The sequence below is a fragment of the Dermacentor silvarum genome, chromosome 1 (genome assembly GCF_013339745.2).
Source record: "Dermacentor silvarum isolate Dsil-2018 chromosome 1, BIME_Dsil_1.4, whole genome shotgun sequence".
In the NCBI taxonomy this organism is placed as follows: Eukaryota; Metazoa; Arthropoda; class Arachnida; order Ixodida; family Ixodidae; genus Dermacentor; species Dermacentor silvarum.
The window spans coordinates 350,596,940-350,618,777 of record NC_051154.1 but is presented as its reverse complement, the minus strand read 5'-3'; positions in this window follow the sequence as shown (position 1 = coordinate 350,618,777).

Below are 21,838 nucleotides of genomic sequence, written 5' to 3'. Positions count from 1 at the left end.
CGTGATTTTTATCTAGCTTTGGATGCCCAAGAACAAATTCACAACATCTGCATAGATTTTGCGAAGGCCTTTGATAAGGTACCGCATTGTAAATTGCTTTTTAAAATTCAGAATGCAGGTATCGCTCCAGACATTGTGAAGTGGATTGCAGCCTATTTGAGTGGTCGTGTGCAATCCGTCCGCATTGAAAATTGCTTGTCTCGTTCACTAGAAGTCTTGTCGGGGGTTCCACAAGGATCAGTATTGAGGTTGCTATTGTTCTTGTTTTACATCAATGGTATTTCCAATTTTATTGAAACCTGGTAAAATAAAACATTTTGCCGACGATTCCTTAATTAATTCCTCCGTGCCAGAAAAACCAATCAAAGGAAAATTAACTGATGCCTCCAAGGTTTATATGACTGGTGCATAAAATGGGAAATTGAAACAAATTACTCGAAATCAACGTTTGCTCATGTAAAAAGAAAGAAAACCGCGCTTTCCTTTGACTATAAAATTGGTGACAACCCTTTGTTGAATGTACGTAGCTTAAGATATTTAGGGATGATCATACATCATAATCTGTGCTGGCGCCTCCAGGTGGAGGAGGTCTGCTCTAGGGCTTACCGGAAATTGTGCTTCTTGAGAAAAAAGTTGCAGCATGCACCAAAAAGCTTAAAGTTAATTGTGTACAAAACATTCGTTCGCCAGGTTTTGGAGTACGCCTCCTCCGTTTGGATCCCTCATCAGCTGTACTTGCGAGATAAACTCGAAAAAATTCAGAGAAATGTTGTGCGTTTTGTTTGTTCGCGTTATCGGAGAACCGATTCTGTAACAGACATGTTGAAATGTCGCGACCTGGAACTGCTACAAACACGACGAGAAAAACAGCGAATGAAATTGTTTTTCCAGATAACCAGAAATTAAAAAAATATAAACAAAGAAACGTACATTCGTCTCCCCCTAAAACACAGTGCGCGTTTAAACCACAGTGCCAGTATACAGCCTTATAAAACACGCCTTGGTGGTTTCCAACACTCGTTCTTTCCCTCATGTATTAACAAATGGAATGGCCTTCGGGACTGCACTGTAACAGCACAAAATGTTAGAGTTTTATACTCAACTAGAATTGTATTACAGGCAACAGGATACGTAAGAATTTATCCTGCTTTCTGTTATTTCTTGCATTTCTAACAGAGCTTATACGTGTATAATTTGTTCATTTTCCCTGTAATTTGTGTTTCACAATGCCTTATGTTGTTGTATTGTCGGTGATATTCATATTTATGTTTTCTTTGAGAATTCCTCTCCTGTAATGGCCCTCAAGTAAGGCCTACAGTATTCCTAAATAAATAATAAATAAATAAGCCCCGTGGAAATCGATCTATGCGAAGGATTATGCAGGTAACTGGCTATCCAGCATTATCTGTGAGTCCGGAAAGCACTACCACATGACACACACGTTTGTTTAAGGTGATCAGCTGTGTTTGTTTTCCTATAGCGCGTGTATGACGAAGACAGCAAGGCGGTAGCGATGGTCCGGCGCCGATTTATTATATTATCATCGTTAGTCCATGAGTCACACAAGCCGTCATTTTCCGCGTCCCTAAACCGTCATCGCATCGGCCTCCGTCAGGACAGAGCGTTTTCTCGCCGCTTTCTCCTAAAAAACGGCACGCCTGTGACGTTGTCCTAAGGCTCATAACGTCGCCGCTAACCTGTTTTATTGCGATAGCAATTATATGGACACTCCAAGCGCATTCCCGCCGTCGCCGTCGTCGTCGCCGTGAGGTTCCGTATAAAGTCCAACGGCGATAAAGTCGTCGCCGCGCGCCGTATGCTGACTTTCCTCTGTACACCCCTCAACGACCTCTTCCCAGCAATCTCCGCTGTGCCCCTATTCCCTCTAATATGACCCCAAATCTTCATGAGGGACGACGACAAGCCCGAGCTCACTTCCACGACCCTTTTCCACCGGACACTGTCACATGCTACGTCGACGCAGCGTATTACCAAACTCATGGCTCCACTGCTTCTGTGACAATGCCGACCCCCCTTGGCATTCCCATCACTTCCACCGCTGGCCCCTTCTCACCCCCCTTCCTAGTTCTTCTCTATCCCTTGAATTGGCCGCGATCGTTCACGCGACGCACGAACTAACCCTTATTTCTCCCTCTCCTCGGTATCGCATTTGCTCGGACTCCATGGCGGCAATCAGGGCTCTTCCGCGACAACAGACTTCCCGATAATCTTCATGACGACCTTTCTGACGCTCTCTCACTTCTCTCTCCTGCTTTGGTCACTGTGGTGTGGGTGCCAGGTCATGCGGAGATTATCGGCAATAAGCTCGCTCGTGAGCTTGCCCGCGAGATTAATAGTCGGGCGCCGACGATCCCCTTGCCGTGCGTGCCCATAGCGGACGAGGTACACTTTTATAAGAAAACTCTGAAGAAGCACTACAAACACCTCCGGCATTCATTGCAGACGCTTCCACCACCACACCCTCGTCTCTCCACTGCCCAAGTACGCACCCTCAGGGCCATCCAGCTCTACACCTTGATCACTCCAGCACGCCTATACCTTTATCGTTACCGCTCAGACCCCTCATGTCCCAACTGCCCCTCTACGTACGCAAATGTAGAGCACATCCTTTTCTCTTTCCCCGCAGCCCTACAATCCCCTCACTACCCCAACCCCCCACCTCCCCACTGGCGGGTGTGGTTGGCGTCGGCGGCCTTCGCCGACCAGCTGGCCATGGTGCTCCTGACGGAGGAAAATCTATAGGTCTTAGTCTGACCTGGAATAAAGTCTTTTCTCTCTCTCTCTCTCTCTCTCTCTGCATGTGCGAGTGAAAAGGGCGCGAGGGACGCGCGCTTTCACGTAGAGGGAACGCACGGCGGAGAGCAAACACGACGTCTCCAGTCGTGCGAAAGGCCGTGGTGGGATGGGAGGGAGGGAGGGGAGGCGACGTTTAGCTGCGGCACTAAATGCGTATCTTGCGACTGGGCGCAAGCGGAACTGGCGACTCAATCTCCCAGGCGAAAGGAGGAAAGCGGGAAGGCAGCGTGGGAGGGAGGGTGCGCTGCTTCTACTTTGCCAGGAACTGCGTACTTTGCACGGCTGAGGGCTGTCGCGCGCACCGTATCTTGAAAGCGAGCTCCACACGGCTCTGACCTTTGTATGCGCTGTGTTTTCGCCGCTCAGTTTCCGTTGAAGCAACAGAACACACCAACCTTCGGTCACTGCTCCCGGCGCGCTAGCACACGTTACCGTTTTGACAGCGCTTGTCTGCGGTCGTCGAGTGTGATCTATTCATGTTTGCTTGAGCACACTGACACCATGCTTGTTAATTCATTTAGTAAGCGAATGTGTCCAAGTTTATGCAGCCTGTAAAACTACTATCCTTACTCCGTATACTCTAGTAAATTTGCTATCGCTATTGATGGTTCGCCTTTCGGGCGAAACTGCGACTTTTTTTACTAGAAATCAGCGAGGTAACGCTCTGTCCTGACGAACGCCTACGCCCGCAGTGACGATTAAGGGACGGGGTAATTTACTACTGTGTGAATAAATCCTTACAGCCTCATCCGTTGCGACCTATATACTAACCCAGAATACGGTACATAATGTGGGAAACTGCCGCGCTCTCGCTTTTCTAAGCAACTTGTTGCTATGTGACGTGACACACGCGATGGACAGCGATCTACAGGTTGACCATTTCAGCATTTCATTCCGGCGCCTGTTCAAACCTCGGGAAGCTGCAGGTCCCGCGCCGCATAATAGTACCGGCTGGTGTGCTGGGGAACCATGGTTCGCGATCCCACCATTGGTCCATCACACACGTAACTTTCTTTTTTTATAGATCTCAGATGAGGCGTCCCAGCAACCTTTCGTTTGGTATACGAGGCAAATCATTCTGCACATTGAGAGTCGTCGACAACAGGTAATGAAGATAATCATGCTCAAGGAAAGTCAAGCCTATGGGCTTCGAAGAATTCTGCAAGAATTATGTATATAAAAAGGTCGCTTACCGAACTGTGTTTGGATGGAAAACAGTTATTCCGTGCACCTCACTGACAGATTTACTCGAAAACAAGTGGTTAAGAGTATGACGCCACATGGCCCGCGACTCCTGGGAATCTGGTCGCTTCGCGCACGTGTTCGAGGACTGGCGCCATGATTCCGATGCTTCCTCGCGTCCAGGTTTTGTGCATGTGTTTTTCTCGTTATCACTTTTTTACACCAGCTGCGCTGGTATGCCGTTTCTTGGAACTTAAGACAAATATGGGCAGCCCGACCCTCTCCCTTTTGTTGTTGTATATTGTGTATCTTGGGTGAGGACTCTAGACGGCGAAATGTGCTAAAAAAGTGTTCTAAGATGGTTTTTTGGTCGACTGGTCAATCACGCATAGATGTTCTAACGAACTCAAGGATTGGTGAATGATTCTCCAGCCCCAAAACAATCCAACATTCATTCGTCAGCAAACATTTTAGGCGGAGCGTTGGGTCTAGAAAATTCGGCTGCAGCGCTCCGACCAGGTACACTGGTTGTGGACCTGACTTCAGGTGCTAAGCACCATCGGCTCGGCCGAGATAGGGTCGCTCCGGTTGGTCTGGCCAGGGGAGTGAATCTTCCTATTGACCCTTTTCGCGGCGATCCCGTGGGCGCTGCCATGTTTGATCACGTGGTGACGCGTCCATTGCTTGCCTCAACTGCCTCCGTTGCCTCCGTGTTTACAACGGATGTGTATGACGCCGGTGCGGCTTAGCAAACCTCTGTTTCGTGAGATATCGTAGGCGGTGACTGGGTGGACGACACGAAGCTTCGGCCGCAGTTTCAGAGAACATGCAAAAGCGCTTTCGGAGTATGTCCAAACGGCGCAAGCAGCGTGTATTGTACTTGCTCTAAAAGCGGGGCTAAATATGTGTTCGTAGCTATCCAAACTTTCTGCTCATGAATTGAATCAGGATTATGATGTTTTGGTCTTCGTTCTTTATTTGGGGGGCAAATATTTTGAGGCAGCGGCTTGTCACGTTTCTGACTGAGTAAAGTTCCTCGGTGCGGTCACTATCTGATTATTTTCTTCCTTATCGCTCGCGGGTGTGCTCAGTTCCGTTAGATTTGTTCATGCTACACACAAGGCTTGAAACGGAGCTGTTCTGCACATTGTAATACGTTGTAGCAAATGCGTATAATCGCTAGTAAATCGCTTACTCTTGCGGACCTTCACGAAAAATGCGTTTCTGAGAATTAAGGTTGATATATCACAACTAGTACTCTGCCGCGACGCGAAACGAGCTCAGTTTTGTATGTTCCAACTGCGATGTTATAATTTATGATCTTCACTGTTCTTCAGGATGGAAGCGTTTTTAACCTACGCTGGAAGGATGGACCTAATGGTTTTGCCCAGAGACAAGGTCAACCACCACAGAATATGCTCGGCGCACTTCACGGAGGTGGATTTTATGGACCGAGCGCGAAGCAGACCATGAGAAACTATTCTGCGCATTGGCCATTAGAGTAATTACAATAAATGTTTTTTTACATGTGCGTACATGAAGCACCATACGCGTTTTGTTGCATTCTATAGTGTGTTGCACTGTCTGCTCCAATTCTGCTTTTCGCAAACGAACACAATAAAGTGATTCCAGAGAACTGTTGTGTTGTCCCTTTTGTTGTTGTATATTTTGGGTGAGGACTCTAGACGGCGAAATATGCTAAAAACGTGTTCTAAGATAGCACACGAATGGTCAGCTTCGACCATTCGTGTGCTATCGGTGTAGTACCGTCACTTATTGTGCGTATATAGTGCGCATACGAGTATATTCAAGTGTTCGACCATTCACTTATTCTTGACACGTTGGCGTTATCGTTTCTCGTTATCACTTTGTTACACCAGCTGTGCTGGCATGCCGTTTCTTGGAACTTTAGACAAATATGGGCAGCCCGACCCTCTCCCTTTTGTTGTTGTATATTGTGTATTTTGGGTGAGGACTCTAGACGGCGAAATATGCTAAAAAAGTGTTCTAAGATAGCACACGAATGGTCAGCTTCGACCATTCGTGTGCTATCGGCGTAGTACCGTCACTTATTGTGCGTATATAGTGCACATACGAGTATATTCAAGTGTTCGACCATTCACTTATTCTTGACACGTTGGCGAAAGAGTGAGTGTAAGGTTCCGTGTTGGTTGGGGTAGATGTGTGTAGATACTGTGCGCGAAACCTACTATGACAGAAAGCGGCGCTACTCCCGTTATCATTGTTTAATGAGCGGTACTCACTCTTGCCGACGTACCGGGGCTGAAGCCCTTTCTTTGAAGATTAGCAATACAACGCTGGCGGATGAGCAAATTTGTGTGTCCTCAAGGAAAGCCGTACATCTCGAAGTGCCGTAAACACGTGCGGACAGTTGCAGCAGCGGTCCGCGAACTTGGCCCCACATATTCATTACATTCCTTAATATGCCAGTCACTATTTTTGCAGCCAGCTACTGCACACGCCTTCAATCCACATGATTCAAACCAGCATGAATGCAGCACAGTGCGTTAGCGAAAACTCAGTTGCACTTCCGGCAGCTCATCGCACAGAAGCAAGGTAGACGCGGTAATGGGTTCGTATTCGTGCGCGGTCGCTGAGCAGACGTATGGCGCGCCGCCGAACGCGCCATCTCGTTTCTCTAGAACAAACTGCTCCGCGAAAAGGGTCAATACCTCCCATTGGTGCTTTTATAGCAGACGCTCAGTCAACGCTAGCGCCAAGGCGCACTTCAGTTAGGCCCTAGCGGATGGATGACGGTACGACGGTGGCGAAAAAAATACAAAAGAAAGAAAGGCGGCGAGATTTTTTTACCCTTCCCCTTTCGCTATACACTTTTTTTTCTTCCTTTTTTTATGATAACGTTGTTCCGCTCGATTCTCCTTTCCCTCTTGACTTTCCTATCCCTCCCCTCATGCCTCGCGCAATGCGTTTCTTTATTATGTCTTTAGCTGTCCGCGGCGCGCTCTTTTCTTTCTTTTTTTTTTGGCCGCAGGCGTTATCAGACGCGCCACCGGACCGAAGCGCGCTCCGCGCTCCTCTTAGGGATGGTCGATTAAATGTTTTAATCGATTAACGATTAATCGTTCGTCGCTTTTGCGTATCATCGATTAATCGATTTCGATGCGGGGTTTTTCGTCGATTAATCGATTAATCGACCTTTTTTTCGGGCGCTTTAAAAAGGCTGAAACACAGTTATCTATTCACATAAGTACCTATTTTAACGCTTGAAAGGTGGAACCAGGATAAGACATACAAGCGTATATATTTTGATAAAGCATAATGTTTAATTTGTTAGAGGTCAACTATAATTGCCACTAGTGACTAGTGAAGGAATAAGCAATATACAGAGTGTTCATATTGACACGTGTACTTGTTTATCTTTCCCCGGTGACCGCTTTTCACCGGCTAACAAATGTTAAGGTGGTGGTACCACTCCGGCGGCACCAGCCCCCCGTTTCGAGTACTTTTGGAGCAACCGTGGTGGCTCTTCTACTTAGGATATAAAGTTGTCGTATATGCCATAAAAAAGCCTAATTCTTGTAGATTCCAACTATTTACATTATAAAGAAATTGAATAATGTGATTTAGAAATAAATGTTCAAGATCAAGCATGATATACACGGTTCTTGCGAAATGTGTCTCAGTTGTGACCATATTTAGAAGAAAATACCGCATTTACTGCATTGCGGCTTGCTCTGTAGCTTTAGGACATATTTATCCATTGCCTAGACGCAGCAAAATAATGTTGAATTTTTACTTTTTGGATAATTTGCTTTTGAAGATTGCCAAATATCGCAACTTCTGTTGCGATATTTGCCCGGTCACTACATGCTCTAGAAAGCTAAATTTTGGACAATTAGAGTTCAAGGAATTTCCATGTAGGACGCTAAATTTCATTCATGTACCTTTAGTAGTTTTACACCGCACCTTCGTAGCTTTAGTACCTTCCCGCAAAAATGGGCAAAAGTAGAACCAGAATTCTAAATATTGCTTAATTTCGGTCGCATTATTAGGAAAGCCAAGAAAGGTACATAAATGAAATTTTGCATCCCAATTGGAAATTGCTTGATCTCTAATTTATCCAAAATTTAGCTTCCTTGAGCGTGTAGTTGCCCGGCTAAACTGTTAACAACAGAAGTTGCGATATTTTGGCAAACTTCAAAAGCAAATTATCCAAAAAGTAAAAATTTACATTGTTTTGCTGCGTCTAGGAAATAAATATGTCCTAAAGCTACAGAGCAAGCCGCAATGCAGTAAATGCGGCAATTTCTTCTAAATATGGTCACAACTGAGACACAGTTCGCAAAAACCATGCATCTCATGCTTGTTCTTGAACATTTATTTCTAAATCACATTAATCAATTTCTTAATATTATCTATAGTTAGAATATACAAGAATTAAGCTTTTTTATGGTATATACCACAACTTTATATCCTAAGTAGAAGAGCCACCGCGGTTGCTCCAAAGGTACTCAAAACAGGGGGCTGGTGCTGCCGGACCACCACCTTAAACGTTATCGCTCGGCGCAGGAAGCCCCTGCATGTATCGGAATTTTCTCGAACGTTATCGATGCTTCTATCCGTTGTCAGTTCTGACTGATTGGCGTCGCTCATACAATCTGATTGTATGAGCGACGCCAATTGTCTAGTACCTTCTGGAAGACACGCGGGTACCAGAGATTACTCTGGAACCTTCGATGACTCATGTATAAAAGCCGACGCGCTTCGCCGCTGATCATATTTCGACGATCGCCGATTGTGTTCGCCGCTATCGTTGTGCTTCGAGTGAAACTTGCTTTTGTGGGCACAGGCTCGCCCAATAAAAAGTCCGTTTCGTCATTCACAGTTTTGCGACTGTTTTCTTCATCGTAACTACTACGTGACAACTACTACGGAATTTTTAAAAATCGCCTGTGGCAGGTAGCATAATTCTTATCGTTGAGCGGTGAACATTAGTAGCACGAGGAATCGAAAGACATATTCAACCAATTAACAAAAATTGACTAATGAACTTCTTGGTTAATTACTTTACGACACATATCGCAATTTACGAACTGTAGCCGGTGAGTTTGCAAGACGCATCTACTTGAAATGAATTTCCAGGATGACACCAGTTTCGAGATACTATTTCTCAAAGTGTAGGACGAAATACATGGACGTTACAGTTACTTTTGTGCTTCAATGCATTTTGGTAAAAAATTAAGTGGAACAACAGTGCATTTTTACGGCAAGTATGATGGCGCATATCTCCAAACTGGTGTCGTTCTGGAAATTCATTGCAAGTGGATACGCCTGACAAGATCACCGGCTACAATTCGTGAATTGTTATATGTGTCGTAAAGTAATTAACTAAGAAATTAATCAGTGATTGTTTGTTAATTAGTTGAATATGTGTTTCGATTTCTCGTGCGAATTTGCGCCTCATCGAATAACTCAGCTCAATTATAAAATTATGCTACCTGCCACAGGCGATTTCTAAAAATTCCGTAAAACTTAAAAATGAACACCCTGTATGTTAAAAATGGCGCTTACTGAGGAGGGTGGGCATGGAGGAAGGAATAATTAGAAGAGAACATCGCAGCACAACTGACATCAAGAAGTAATGGCGCAACACCCGCCGCGGTTGCTCAGTGGCTATGGTGTTGGGCTGCTGAGCACGAGGTCGCGGGATCGAATCCCGGCCACGGCGGCCGCATTTCGATGGGGGCGAAATGCGAAAACACCCGTGTACTTAGATTTAGGCGCACGTTAAAGAACCCCAGGTGGTCCAAATTTCCAGAGTCCCCCACTACGGCGTGCCTCATAATCAGAACTGGTTTTGGCACGTAAAACCCCACAATTTAATTTTAAGTAATGGCGCAACACGTGATCGCCACATCAGAGCGCGCGGTAGGTTTAATGCTGCCGGGTGCAGGGCAGCAGCGCAGCTGAACGGGTGCGCACTGATTTGAAACTGCTGCGAACCAAACATTATCGGCCAATACGTTATGTCACTCAGGGTCACGTGTTGACCCTACTGCGAAGTAAAAAGCGAAGGAAATCGCTTGACGGTGAGTTCGCTTGCCAAGACTAGCTGCCTCACGTAATGCTGTCGCCTAGTTTATTTCTTCCTCCACGGGGGCGGCCTCTCTCCGGGCCCCAGGCAGCCTGTGTGACGTGCGCGTAAAGCGGGGAAGCGCTTGGCCAGCTCGACATGACTCGGGAAAAAAGTCGACAGTCAGCTCTCGGTCTTCGCAGCCGCGCGGTCGTTGCTCGTACTCCGCATTCTACAGTACGATTTCAAAATTTTCACGCCACTTTAGTCATTGTCTGGAAGACGATTAATCGAACTGCTTTAATCGATTAAACCGATTAAATTAAAGGTACACATCGATGACGATTAATCGTATTGCGGCGTACTTTTAGTAGATTAATCGTTCATCGATATTACCATCCCTAGCTCCTCTCCTGTCCGGCCGTGCTATTCGTGCTGCGTGCTTGTGCGCAGTCGATTCTCTTGCGTTTTCATGCACGCAGTCGCTGTCATTATTACAATCAAGCAAGCATGTGCCCAAATTGTATTAAAAAATAATTCCACTTACAACACAACAGTTCTTTGGAATCACTTTATTGTGTTCGTTTGCGAAAAGCAGAATTGGAGGAGACAGTGCAACACACTATAGAATGCAACAAAACGCGTATGGTGCTTCATGTACGCACATGTAAAAAAAACATTTATTGTAATTGCTCTAATGGCCAATGCGCAGAATAGTTTCTCATGGTCTGCTTCTCGCTCGGTCCATAATATCCACCTCCGTGAAGTGCGCCGAGCATATTCTGTGGTGGTTGACCTTATCTCTGGGCAAAACCATTAGGTCCATCCTTCCAGCGTAGGTTAAAAACGCTTCCATCCTGAAGAACAGTGAAGATCATAAATTATAACATCGCAGTTGGAACATACAAAACTGAGCTCGTTTTGCGTCGCGGCAGAGTACTAGTTGTGATATATCAACCTTAATTCTCAGAAATTTTTATACGATGGCGACCAATTAGCTAGAAATAAGTGCAAAGCGCACGCCTACACACATGTTCCTTGCAATATGCACAGGTGGTACTGCATTTATCAGGAGCTTTATGTTTGCTGCTTGTTGACATAACGATTTACTGCATCGTGGTGGTGTTTTCAAATCAGCTAGCTCCTGCCTCACCACCGGACAGCCATGTACGACTGCGCACAATTACTATCACAAACAAAAACCGGGAAGTAAACTGCACAGTTCTCACCTGTTACCTTTAAGGATGCGGTAGAATTTCACGTCGCATGGCTCACTTCGTCTTGATGTGTTCGTACACCATCGAACCACACACGAACAGCGACAGCTGCGAGACATTGCGGAAAAAAGCCGACAAACGTGCAGCGGTAGGGTACCACATGGACCACAGGGCTAGCGAGGAAGGCGAAAACCGTAAAACTGACAACATAATGCCAGAAAAAAAATTGCTGCCGTTTTGGCCGTTATCAGCACGGCCGACGACGAGCGCAGGCCGCGCCAGCCGCGCCGCCGATAGTTGAAGGCGAGAGAGAAACGACAAAGTTGAGGGAGGGTTGACAAGAAAAAAAATAAAAATCGATTTTGGTTTCGCATCCATCGATCTCATGGATGGCGCTGCAATTCGCGTGGACAAAAAACCAGCGGAGTTTCCGAGGCCTGGTCTGGCTGCTTGGTGTGCACCATAGAGAGAGCGTGATCACCTGTGCAAACACTCGAAGTCTGCTGGCTGCGTGGGACCGTGAGAGCGGTATGGCCTCTTATGCCACGTACACACTAGCGGCAAAACGCGCGCGGCGCGCCGCCGGCGGCAAGACGCGCGCCGCGAAAGCAGCCGCGAAACGGGGTTTTCTTGCCGCGGCATGGATCGCTCCTGGACCGATTTTTTTGCGGGTTGCCGCGTGCCGCGGATGAAGGAGACCAATGAGAGCGCCCTGCTTCCGTAACGTGCGCGCAAATGGTGCCATGCGGACCCGCCCGACCGCTCGTTTCTCGTTTCGCACTATCATCTGCACGCGTCAGCTCCCGGATAGTTCGAGAAGGGGAGAGGAGTAGAGTCTGTCACGTGATTGCCGCTGCGGTGCGCCGCCGGTTCGTGTGGCCGCCCTGCCGCTGCTGCGTTTTGCCGCCGGCGGCGCGCCGCGCGCCATTTGCCGCTATGTGTACGTGCCCTAAGGGAAGCAAGAGAGAGCAAAGACGGCCCTAACGCCGCAATATTGTTGGCCTATTTCGCTTCAGAGATTGCGTACGCGAACAATTCTTGCTGTATCTCTTCAATACAAACTTCGCGCATGATGTACCTTAAAGTTCACCGTGAGCGAAGCTTTTTTTCAAATTCAGACATTCGAAAGAAAAGCCATTCGATCCAGCCAATATAGCTAAACAAATATATATTTTTTCGACATTCAAATGAATAGATAGCTACTACTGGCCCAGCCATTACTGATTTGTTATGTAAAAGTTATTACTGCAATAACCTCGTTTTAATAATCAGTGAATCCTCTCTGAAATTACCAACATGTAACTTCTCATTATATCAGAGTTATTGCGTAACGTGTGATTTCTTACGTAAACTAACAAGCATTCATGGCGCGTGACAATGTTTGAGCTTGCATTATATTGAGTGGAAAATCGTCTTGAAAATTACTGTCTTTGATGCACTACAAATATCGCTATTGATTCTACATATCCCTAAAATAGTTACCTTCAATAACAGCAAAAAATGAAAAGTTTATGTTCCGGTGATTTGTTGCCTCTTCCATTACGTAACTATAAGTACGTAGTTATTTATCAGTCAGACTCAGTATATTTGCTGTGTACGAACCAGCGAGCATATGCAATAAATATTCCTAAAGTTACTTTCATGTTAAAATTCGATTAGTGTTTGCGCTCTTGCAACACAAGAACGCGAAAGACGAGTTGCACATACGTAATCCATCATGTTCGTTTTCTGACGCTTGCTCGTAATTATAGAATGAGGGATACGTATATAATGTTGCACTTGTAGCATTTCATTTAGTTTGGTTTGTCTTGTTTTTTGCCGCGTATATTTCTCGCCTACCCTTTACCTATACACGCCGTGCTATAGCTTAGTGGCTTTGGTAGGTTGTACTGCTAAGCTCGAGGACGCGGGTTCGATTCCCGGTCCCGGCGGCTTACATGTCGATGGAGGCGAAATGCATAAAACACACGTGTACATAGATTTAGATGCACGTCAAAGAACCCCAGGTGGTCGAAATTAACGGAGCCCTTCACTGCGGCGTCTCTCATAGCCGTATTGTGATTTCTGGGTGTAAAACCCCAGAAATTATCATTACAATTATTAACCTTTACCTGTGCTCTCAGTTCTTCATGATATATGGGTAAGTTCGACACGTTGAGATCGAGATTGGCATTCAACACGTTGTTATCGTCACACCCACAGCATCAGAGGGATTTCTGGCCGTCGTCTTATGACCACACGTCATATTGTTATCGTTAATCGTGACGTGAGTGCAAGTATGTCAAGTTACTAATGCCATGACCCATCAGTCATCTTAGTCACACATTTGTGCCTTTCCACACTCTACTTTGGTATATATACCAAGTGAACGAGCCGCGAGAGTTACGCGGTTTGTATTTATTTTTGGTACGGCAGCATTAGCCAACAGACACATTCCGCGTCCCAAGAGCCCAGTTAAGGATTTCGCCTTACTAAAGAAACAATAGAGCACGGCATGCAGTCTTGTAAAGCAAATCGAATGCATGAAATAAAAGAAAGGAAACGATAGGGTGTAAAAGCGTTAGCATGAGCTAGCCAAATCTGCTACGTTCTCTTGGTTATTATCGCAGTCTCCAGTTTATTTTCTTCTGCAGCACGTTCACGTTGCTCATTCCACGCATAACTAAATGAAGTAAGCGCGCGAAATCGTTACTCAAACAGCCGCGTAAGCGCGGACCAAGCGAGCTAGAAGTCAATAGATTAAATACCCGTATTCACAGCCGGCAAACGCGTTCTCTGTGCGGTGAGTCATTGCGGTATTACCTTGCTCTGACGTGGTACTTAATATATTTCACATTATCGCGATGTTGGCTAATAGCAACCAAAATATCAGGCTCGTAGCAGACGCCCGCCGCCTTGGCGCGGCTTCCGCAGCGGAGAAAGCCCACGGGTCCTAGGGTGCCTCGATGCCAGCGTGCCTAGGGTGCCACTTCTAGGGTGCCTCGATGCCCAGCGCCGCCGTCCAGGGTGGAGACAACCCCGCCGGCGCCGCGATATTGAGTCACACGAGCTGAGACTCAGCTACGCTTGCGTTCATAAATAGTGTTACTCGCGGTGCACTTCCAAGTGCTTTGCCTTGATGAGGATTTTTTATCGGTATAGCATCTGCACATCTTTATAACCAATAGCCGTTAACTCGTCGAAGGTCTAAGACGTAAATGTATGGCGCCGGGAACATGCCCCAAGCTGCCTAATTCAATTTACATTTAACATGCCGTGTGTATGTTTGAAATACGCACTATTTTTTTTTGCGCTTAGATGCCTGGTATATAAGGTTTGCGACCCCCTGTGTGTGGAAGTTTTTCTTTTTCGCTGTTGTATTTTGGTTTACACGTCACGCCTCCTTTACCGTAGCCAGCCACTCGCGCACGGCGGTTAGTTTCCCTTGCGTTGCGCGTGCTCTTCGCGTTCGTTGCAATTATTTGACGATATCTACGCGCAATTTTGCTTTTTTTTGCCCACAAAACTGTGTGCTGATAGGATTAAGCTGGTGTAAAAATAACTGCGATGTGAAAAAAGCTTTAGTTAGTGCTGTAGAGAAACATGTAACGTAACTTGTCTGTGTCAATCTTGCGTAGTGCACACAAGAAACCAAACGATGCACAAAATACATTTACTTATAATGTCTAGTACAATCAATAATGAAAGAGATATGTACATGAAAAATTATATGTACTGTGTGGCGCCTGAAGGTCATGTTGAAAGACGAGATAAAAAAAATTCGCAAGGTAGGCTCGACACACACAATTCGGGATAGGGAGTTTTTTTTTTATTTATTCATTACATGGGGGGAGGGGAGTTTCAAGTGAGTACATCAAACTTTTTACACACAATATAAATTGAAAACAAGAATACAAACAAGAAAATGCAACCGCGGGCAATATTAATCAAAATATCCAGCCATAATACATCAGCTACCATCGAATACGTCGCATCAGCCAAACACATCGATGGCGAGTACAGAACATTTTATAAATAACCATTAGAACACTGATAACCGCATTGAAAAAATAAACAATACTGCATACATATCGCGTACGAAAACCGTAAATGAAACTAAGACAGTCAAATACAGATTAGCAATGTTTTTCACTTCGAAAATAGAGTCCATGATGATGCAAGGCTGTTGACTTTAACAGACGGCGCCCATCCTGTCGATTTCCCTCGTACTGGTCCTCTTCAAAGTGTTTCTAAGTACAAGTAAAACAACAAAAGTGATTATTGATATGAAAAGTTGCCTTGCAAATACAGCTAGAGAACCCATTACAGTGCTTAAAAATAAATTTTCGCAGAAGTAATGCTGTATTACCTCGCTTCACACGTTTCGCTTCGCACGTTTCGAAGAAATGCACAGGCTACAACAGACACCATACCAGAAAGCGCCGAAACATTTTGGTCCCATGATGCCCCTTAACTCTACTACACCTGGGCATACCGTGCACAGGCATTTAAAGACCGTCACAGTACCCACTACGATCGGGAATGAGCACGAATGTCCATCGGCTTACGAGCACCACGCTACAAATAAATTCGTCTAAAAAATCAGCTATATAACGTACCAACCTGAGATCCGCAAGATATCTGCTGAGAATAGAGAAAATCACAGTGCTTCGCTTGCCACGTGCACAACAGCCGCTCTCCCCAGAAGAAGCACTGCGTTCTTTAGTCCCAAATAACCAGTAGCGAAAAAGAAACTGAGGGAAAAAAAGAAAAAAAAAAGAAACAAGAGACACACGATGTGTGCTTCCCGTGAAAAATTAAAATAGGTGGTTTACATGACGATTTGTAGCTAATGTAAGGCTATTTCGCGGCGAAGCATTTTCGTCAGTTCTTAAAATAAGGGTACTACTCGCGACTGCGCTGATCAAAACGGCAAAAGCCTATGCGACGCGCGCTCGCAAACCATAGGCTACTCAGCATCGGTGCAGTGCTTAGTTCGTGAGCGAACGTAGGTACGTGAGCGAGGATCAGAGAATACTTTCTTATTTATGAAAAACACGATGCGATAGTCTAAACTTTCTTGACACTTACCTCGCAAATGTAGGAGCTATCCGATGCCTTCCAGTGATGCCGCTTTACTTGGGCTTACCATCTCTTCCTTCGCTCTGGGTCCCGGGGGAAGCGTAAACAACGAAGCCCTTTACGCGTCGATCCGGTTCACTTGGGAACACAACAGCCCGTCATGTCGACTCGATGCACTTGACAAGCTTGTCATTCATGCGGCTGAACACTGTCCAGCAAGTAGAAGCGTCAGCGAAGCATCCGCGCTCACTGTGTCTCGAACTAAGCACCGGCACCAAGCACTCGCAACCGCTCGCTGTGACTGAAGATGGCGTCGCAGCGAGAAAGCGGCGGCGCGGGTGCGGTCAAAGGATGGCACCACCCTGAACGGCGGCGCTGGCATCGAGGCACGACAGCCGCGGGACCTTCAGAGTTCTCCATATGAGCCGGTTTCACGCGGTCAGTAGAGACTACCTCACGTCGACGACGAATGTCCACAGTAAATTGCTTGTTTATATGATGGAGGACTTTGAAAGAGCCGTCATACGGTGGTTGAAGAGGTCGCTGCACTGCGTCACGCCACACAAACACATGGGAGCAGGACCATAGCTCTGGGCGCATGTGGACGGTTCGCGGTGCTGGCTGACACGGTGGTGTGGTGCGAAGCTTGCCCATGATGTCGCGCAGCCGGCTGGCATAGTCGCTAGTAGCTACAGGGCTTTCATCTCCACAGCGTGTAAAAAATTCGCCAGGCAATCGCAGTGTTGTTCCATACTACAGCTCGGCGCCAATGAAAGCCAATGTCGGCTTTCAGTGTTGTGCGGATACCAAGAAGGACGAGCGGTAGTGCTTCGGTCCAACTGTGCCCTTCCGTGACCATGACAGCTGCTTTCAACTGGCCCCCGGTGGAATCGCTCTACCATACCGTTGCTCTGAGGATGGTAAGCAGCAGTGCTGATGCGAGAGGTGCCGATCAGCCGTGTTATGCTGACGAAAAAAGCCGACTCGAACTGCCTGTTGCGGTCAGTCATAACTGTGGACGGCTGCCGAAGCGAGCCACCCAGTGGTACAGAAAAGCACGGGCAATTGTGTCAGCGGTGATGTCTGCGATAGGCACAGCTTCAACCCAGTGTGTAAATCTGTCCACGCAAGTGAGTAATTAAAAAGTGGTAGCGATCCGACAATGTCCCCGTGCACGTGCTCAAATCGTTCATCTGGCGCTGGGAACCTCGCCAATGGCGTCATGGTGTGGTGCTGGACATTGGAGCGCTGACAGGCAATGCACTCTCGCGTCCACTGCCGGACGTCTCGATTTATGCATGGCCTGACGTACCTTGCCATCACTAGCTTTTGTGTTGCCCGAACACCCGGATGCGCCAGCTTGTGCAGTGACTGGAAGACGGTACGACGAAGGCCAGAAGGAACAAAAAAAAGGACGAGGGTTGTCCATCGATAAGTCGCAGCACACTCGGTCTTTTGTCTTTTGAGCCGGACACATGTAGCCATTTCAACTTCAGCGATGTTGTTGTTGTCAGCAAGTGACCGAGTTCTTGATCTGCTTGCTGAGCTGCCACCAGCTGAGTCAAATCAGTTCCCTTGGAAAGGCTAAGGGCATTGACATCACTTCGTGACAGAGCGTCTGCGACCACATTGTTGACGCCGCTTACATGCCTGGTCTGTAGTGAACTCGGATATGTAAGACATCTGACGTAGCTCACGGGCTGTGTGCGTTCCTCTGTCCGATGTCGGGAGACTCAGGGTGTACGTCATAGGTTTGTGGTGTGTAAGCACAAAGAAATCCACGCCTTCCAGATAGTGAGGAAAATGCCGGATGGCGTCATAAATGGCAAGCAGCTCTCGGCCGAAAGTGCTGTAGTGCTCTTCTGTGCAGGGGTCAGCTTTCTCGAGAAGAAAGATGTCGCGCGCCAGATTCCGTTGCTCAGCTGCTGTAGTAGTGCACTGATGGCTGTGTCTGAGGCATCGACCATGATGCACTGCGGTATGCCTGGTTGCGGATACACGAGCAAATCAGCATTTGCCAAAGCCTCCTTGACTCGATGAAAAGCGTTGCATGCTTCGTCAGTCCAAGTGAGGGTCCCCGCTGTGCTCCCCGCAGTTGCTAGTAGTCTGTGTAGAGGGTGCAAGATAGCCGCGCACTGAGGTACAAAACGGCGATAGAAGTTCACCAGTCCTAGAAACTCGCGGAGCTGCCGCTTAATGTTAGGTTTTGGGAATTCTTGCACAACTTTTACCTTTTTCGGGTGGGGGCGAATTCCAGCACTCGATAAGGTATGGCCCGGAAGGTGAGCTCAGAAGGTGAGCTCGGGCAGACCAAGCTGGCATTTTGCTGCAATGACAACAATGCCATGTGCAGAGAGACGTCAAAAAACGGTTCGCAGGTGTTCCTCGTGTTCAGATGGAGTGGTGCTAGCGATAAGCAGATCGGCCAGGTAAATTTCAGCTGGAGACGTAGGGATAATGCTCACCTCTGCGCCTGTGTCCACAAGGAAATGGACACCACAACTGCGTTCGGTGATAAAGAACACTGAGGGGCAACTTTCCGCCAATATTGCAGCATTGGTCGCCCTCAATGCTGGCCTCCGACGTTTCCCGGATAGTCACAGGGCGCAACGCATTTGCGTGCAGCATCGCTATGTTTCCTGTGGTACCAGCACCAACGGAGTCGCGGCTGCTGTGGCAGTGCACTGCGCTGCTCAAAAGGGCACGAGGTGCGTGCCTGCAAAGCTGCCACTTTTTCGGTGAGGCGCACGATCTCTTCGCGAAACTCGAGGGGGGCAGAAGCACTCGCCACTTGCACGTTAGCGGCGGAGGGGACGCTGCATGTGGCGCAGTAGTTGAGATGGTGTGCGGTCGCCAAGGTCTGCGTCGTTCAGGAGTTGCCGTAACCGTTCGGGTTCGGATAGTGTGAGGCGTCGAATGAGTGTCGCCTTCAAAGTTTGGTAGGTGTTCTCCGCAGGTGGGGCAAGAAGCAAATCGCGGACCTCGCTGGCTGTAGCTGGTGGCAAGCTACTCACGATGTGATGGTAGCGCATGAGGTCGGCTGTGATGCGCCGGGTGGCGAATTGTGCCTCGACTTGAATGAACCAGAGCTCGGGGTCAGTGGCCAAAAGGGGGGCAGGTTCAATTCGACTGGAGACACGGTAGGCGCGTCTGTGTCGCTGTACGTTGTCATGTTAGGTCACCACTGTTGATTGCTAGTGCAGGCGAAGGGCAATGAGACCATGAGCGATGAGTTCCAAACAAAGACTAAACTTTTTTATTCTCTCATGAGACAACAGAGTGGTGCTATAATCTAGCCATTTAAACGCGTGCCAGTTATAGCGTCGCGTGGATGTCGCAGATGACTACAACACAAATGACCAGCGATGTCATTAGGAATGTGAACATGCGAGCACCGAAAACATACTCGCCATTGATTTGAGGACCAACGACGTAACAAGAACCACAACGCAGAATGCAAAGCATGAGCGTCAGCGCCCATCTTTCAAAAAGATTCATTCTTTTATTGAACACGCCAATACGATGCTGTGCCCCGACTCTTTTCAAAGCCGTGAACTGCGCTGTCTGACAGGGTGCCTATTCGCCATCTGTCCCATAGTTGCGCTTCTGCTGCGACATTCGCGATGCTCGCCGGCAAGCTCCACGGTGAGGACTGTATACTTCCAATTATTTTCAGCAATTGAGGCACACTTAGCTATAACGTTCATGTTTAGTGCACTAGTGAGTATTTACCCTAGGTACCTTTACAACAAATCAAGTGTATGTGCTATGCATTTAGCTGAAAACTTTCTATTTTTTAAAAGTGATTCTGAACAGTATCCACAATTGTCCAGCAGGTCACTTCCTTCGGCCTCCTCAGCCGTTCTTATCTTCCAAGCTGAAGTAGCCTGTATCAAGCTCAGTCATCATTCTTTTGACCAGATGATTAAAACGGACAATTAAATTAACTCAGAGAAAGCATGGGGTAAATTAATTCTGAATATTTGGAATTTATAAATAATATGAAAAAGAGAAATGAAAGTGGACTAAAACACAACTTCCTGTAGGTGGGAGTTGAAGTCCACATCTTTAGGCATAGGGTGCCTTACCAATTCAGCTACTGTGGCTCTCGCCCTCCCATCCACTTTAAGTATTTGTGTGTGTGTAGAATAGCAGCCCTGGGCGTTAGCCAGTACCACTAACAACCATGGCAGTAGACGTAGAAGATTCTTTTAGCTGCAGGTGTCATGTAATACATGAGCAGGCAACTGCTCGAGGGCCCCGACTTCAGCTGCCTTGATGCCCTAAAATAGCATACAATGGTTTACTGGCCATTTGCCTTGTTGGGGGTAATGATGTGATTTCATCAAATGAACAGGCATTTAAAAGTCAGCTTCACTCAATTTTTCATGCATGCTGCGACCAAATCCGTTCTTTGAAAGGTGAAGAGCAACTTGACTAGGACTCGCCAATCAGACGTAAAAGGAACATACATCACTAGACCTGAGTTTGTGCCATGTGTGCACAGAATTAGCCACAAATTGAAGAACTTGGCTGCTAGATATGGCGCTCCAGTCCTTTCTCCCACACCCAACAGATTAGCCTCATTGTGTCTTTGTACCATGAGTACTGAGCCCAAGAAAGCATGAAGAACCATGCCAAACACTTTCGTGTGTTGTGCTGGGAGGGTTACCTACGTGATACCTTTCAGCTGTGGAAAGTCCTATGTGTGTCAGAGGGACTAGATTTTGAAAGGCCATATTAGAGGAACCCTCAAACAAATCAAATTAATTTGATGGTGAGGGTCTTAGCACACTTTGCAAGGCCTGCTAATGTGAACCATGCTTCTTGTGTGTTATGGTCTTGGGCAGTGTGTGAGCTCATGGAGGCATATTTTATCAGAAAGATACTACACGTGTTAGTAATACTTTAATTACCTTACATTTCACAGAGGTGCACTTGTTTGAGGTCAACTTGTAGCATTAGTAAATAAACCAGCACTGTCACAATATCAGTGTCTTGCATGTGCACAAAATTCGCTCCCTATGTTCCATCCTTTGAATCAACAAATCAGTTGGTAGTTGAGACTTTGTATGTGTCCTTCCTTTGTATATTTGTGTTTGTGCCCCAAAACAATGTGTAACATTTCTGATATTGTGAGCAGTAGGGCACGGTTCTCCTTTCCATGCTAGTCAAAAGAAGCGAGAACAATAAGGGGATCCATCAAGCTCAATTCTTTGTTAGTTACAACCGCACGAAAAGAAAATGGACAATGAAGCCAGAGAGCATAGGAGAAAGTAATTGTGTTTAATTTTAATGTATAAATAATAAGCGAAATTGAAGCGCCACAGCTTGGAGTCGGACCCACATCTTCCACATTGTGCATGCATGTGCTTTACCATTAAGCTGCCTTAGCAACCGTCCTGTCAACTTTCTTGTATATTTGCGTATGTGTACAAGATTAGCCCTGGGAGTGTTAACCAGGACTGCTTACAGCCATGTTGGCAAATGATCCTTTTAACTGCAG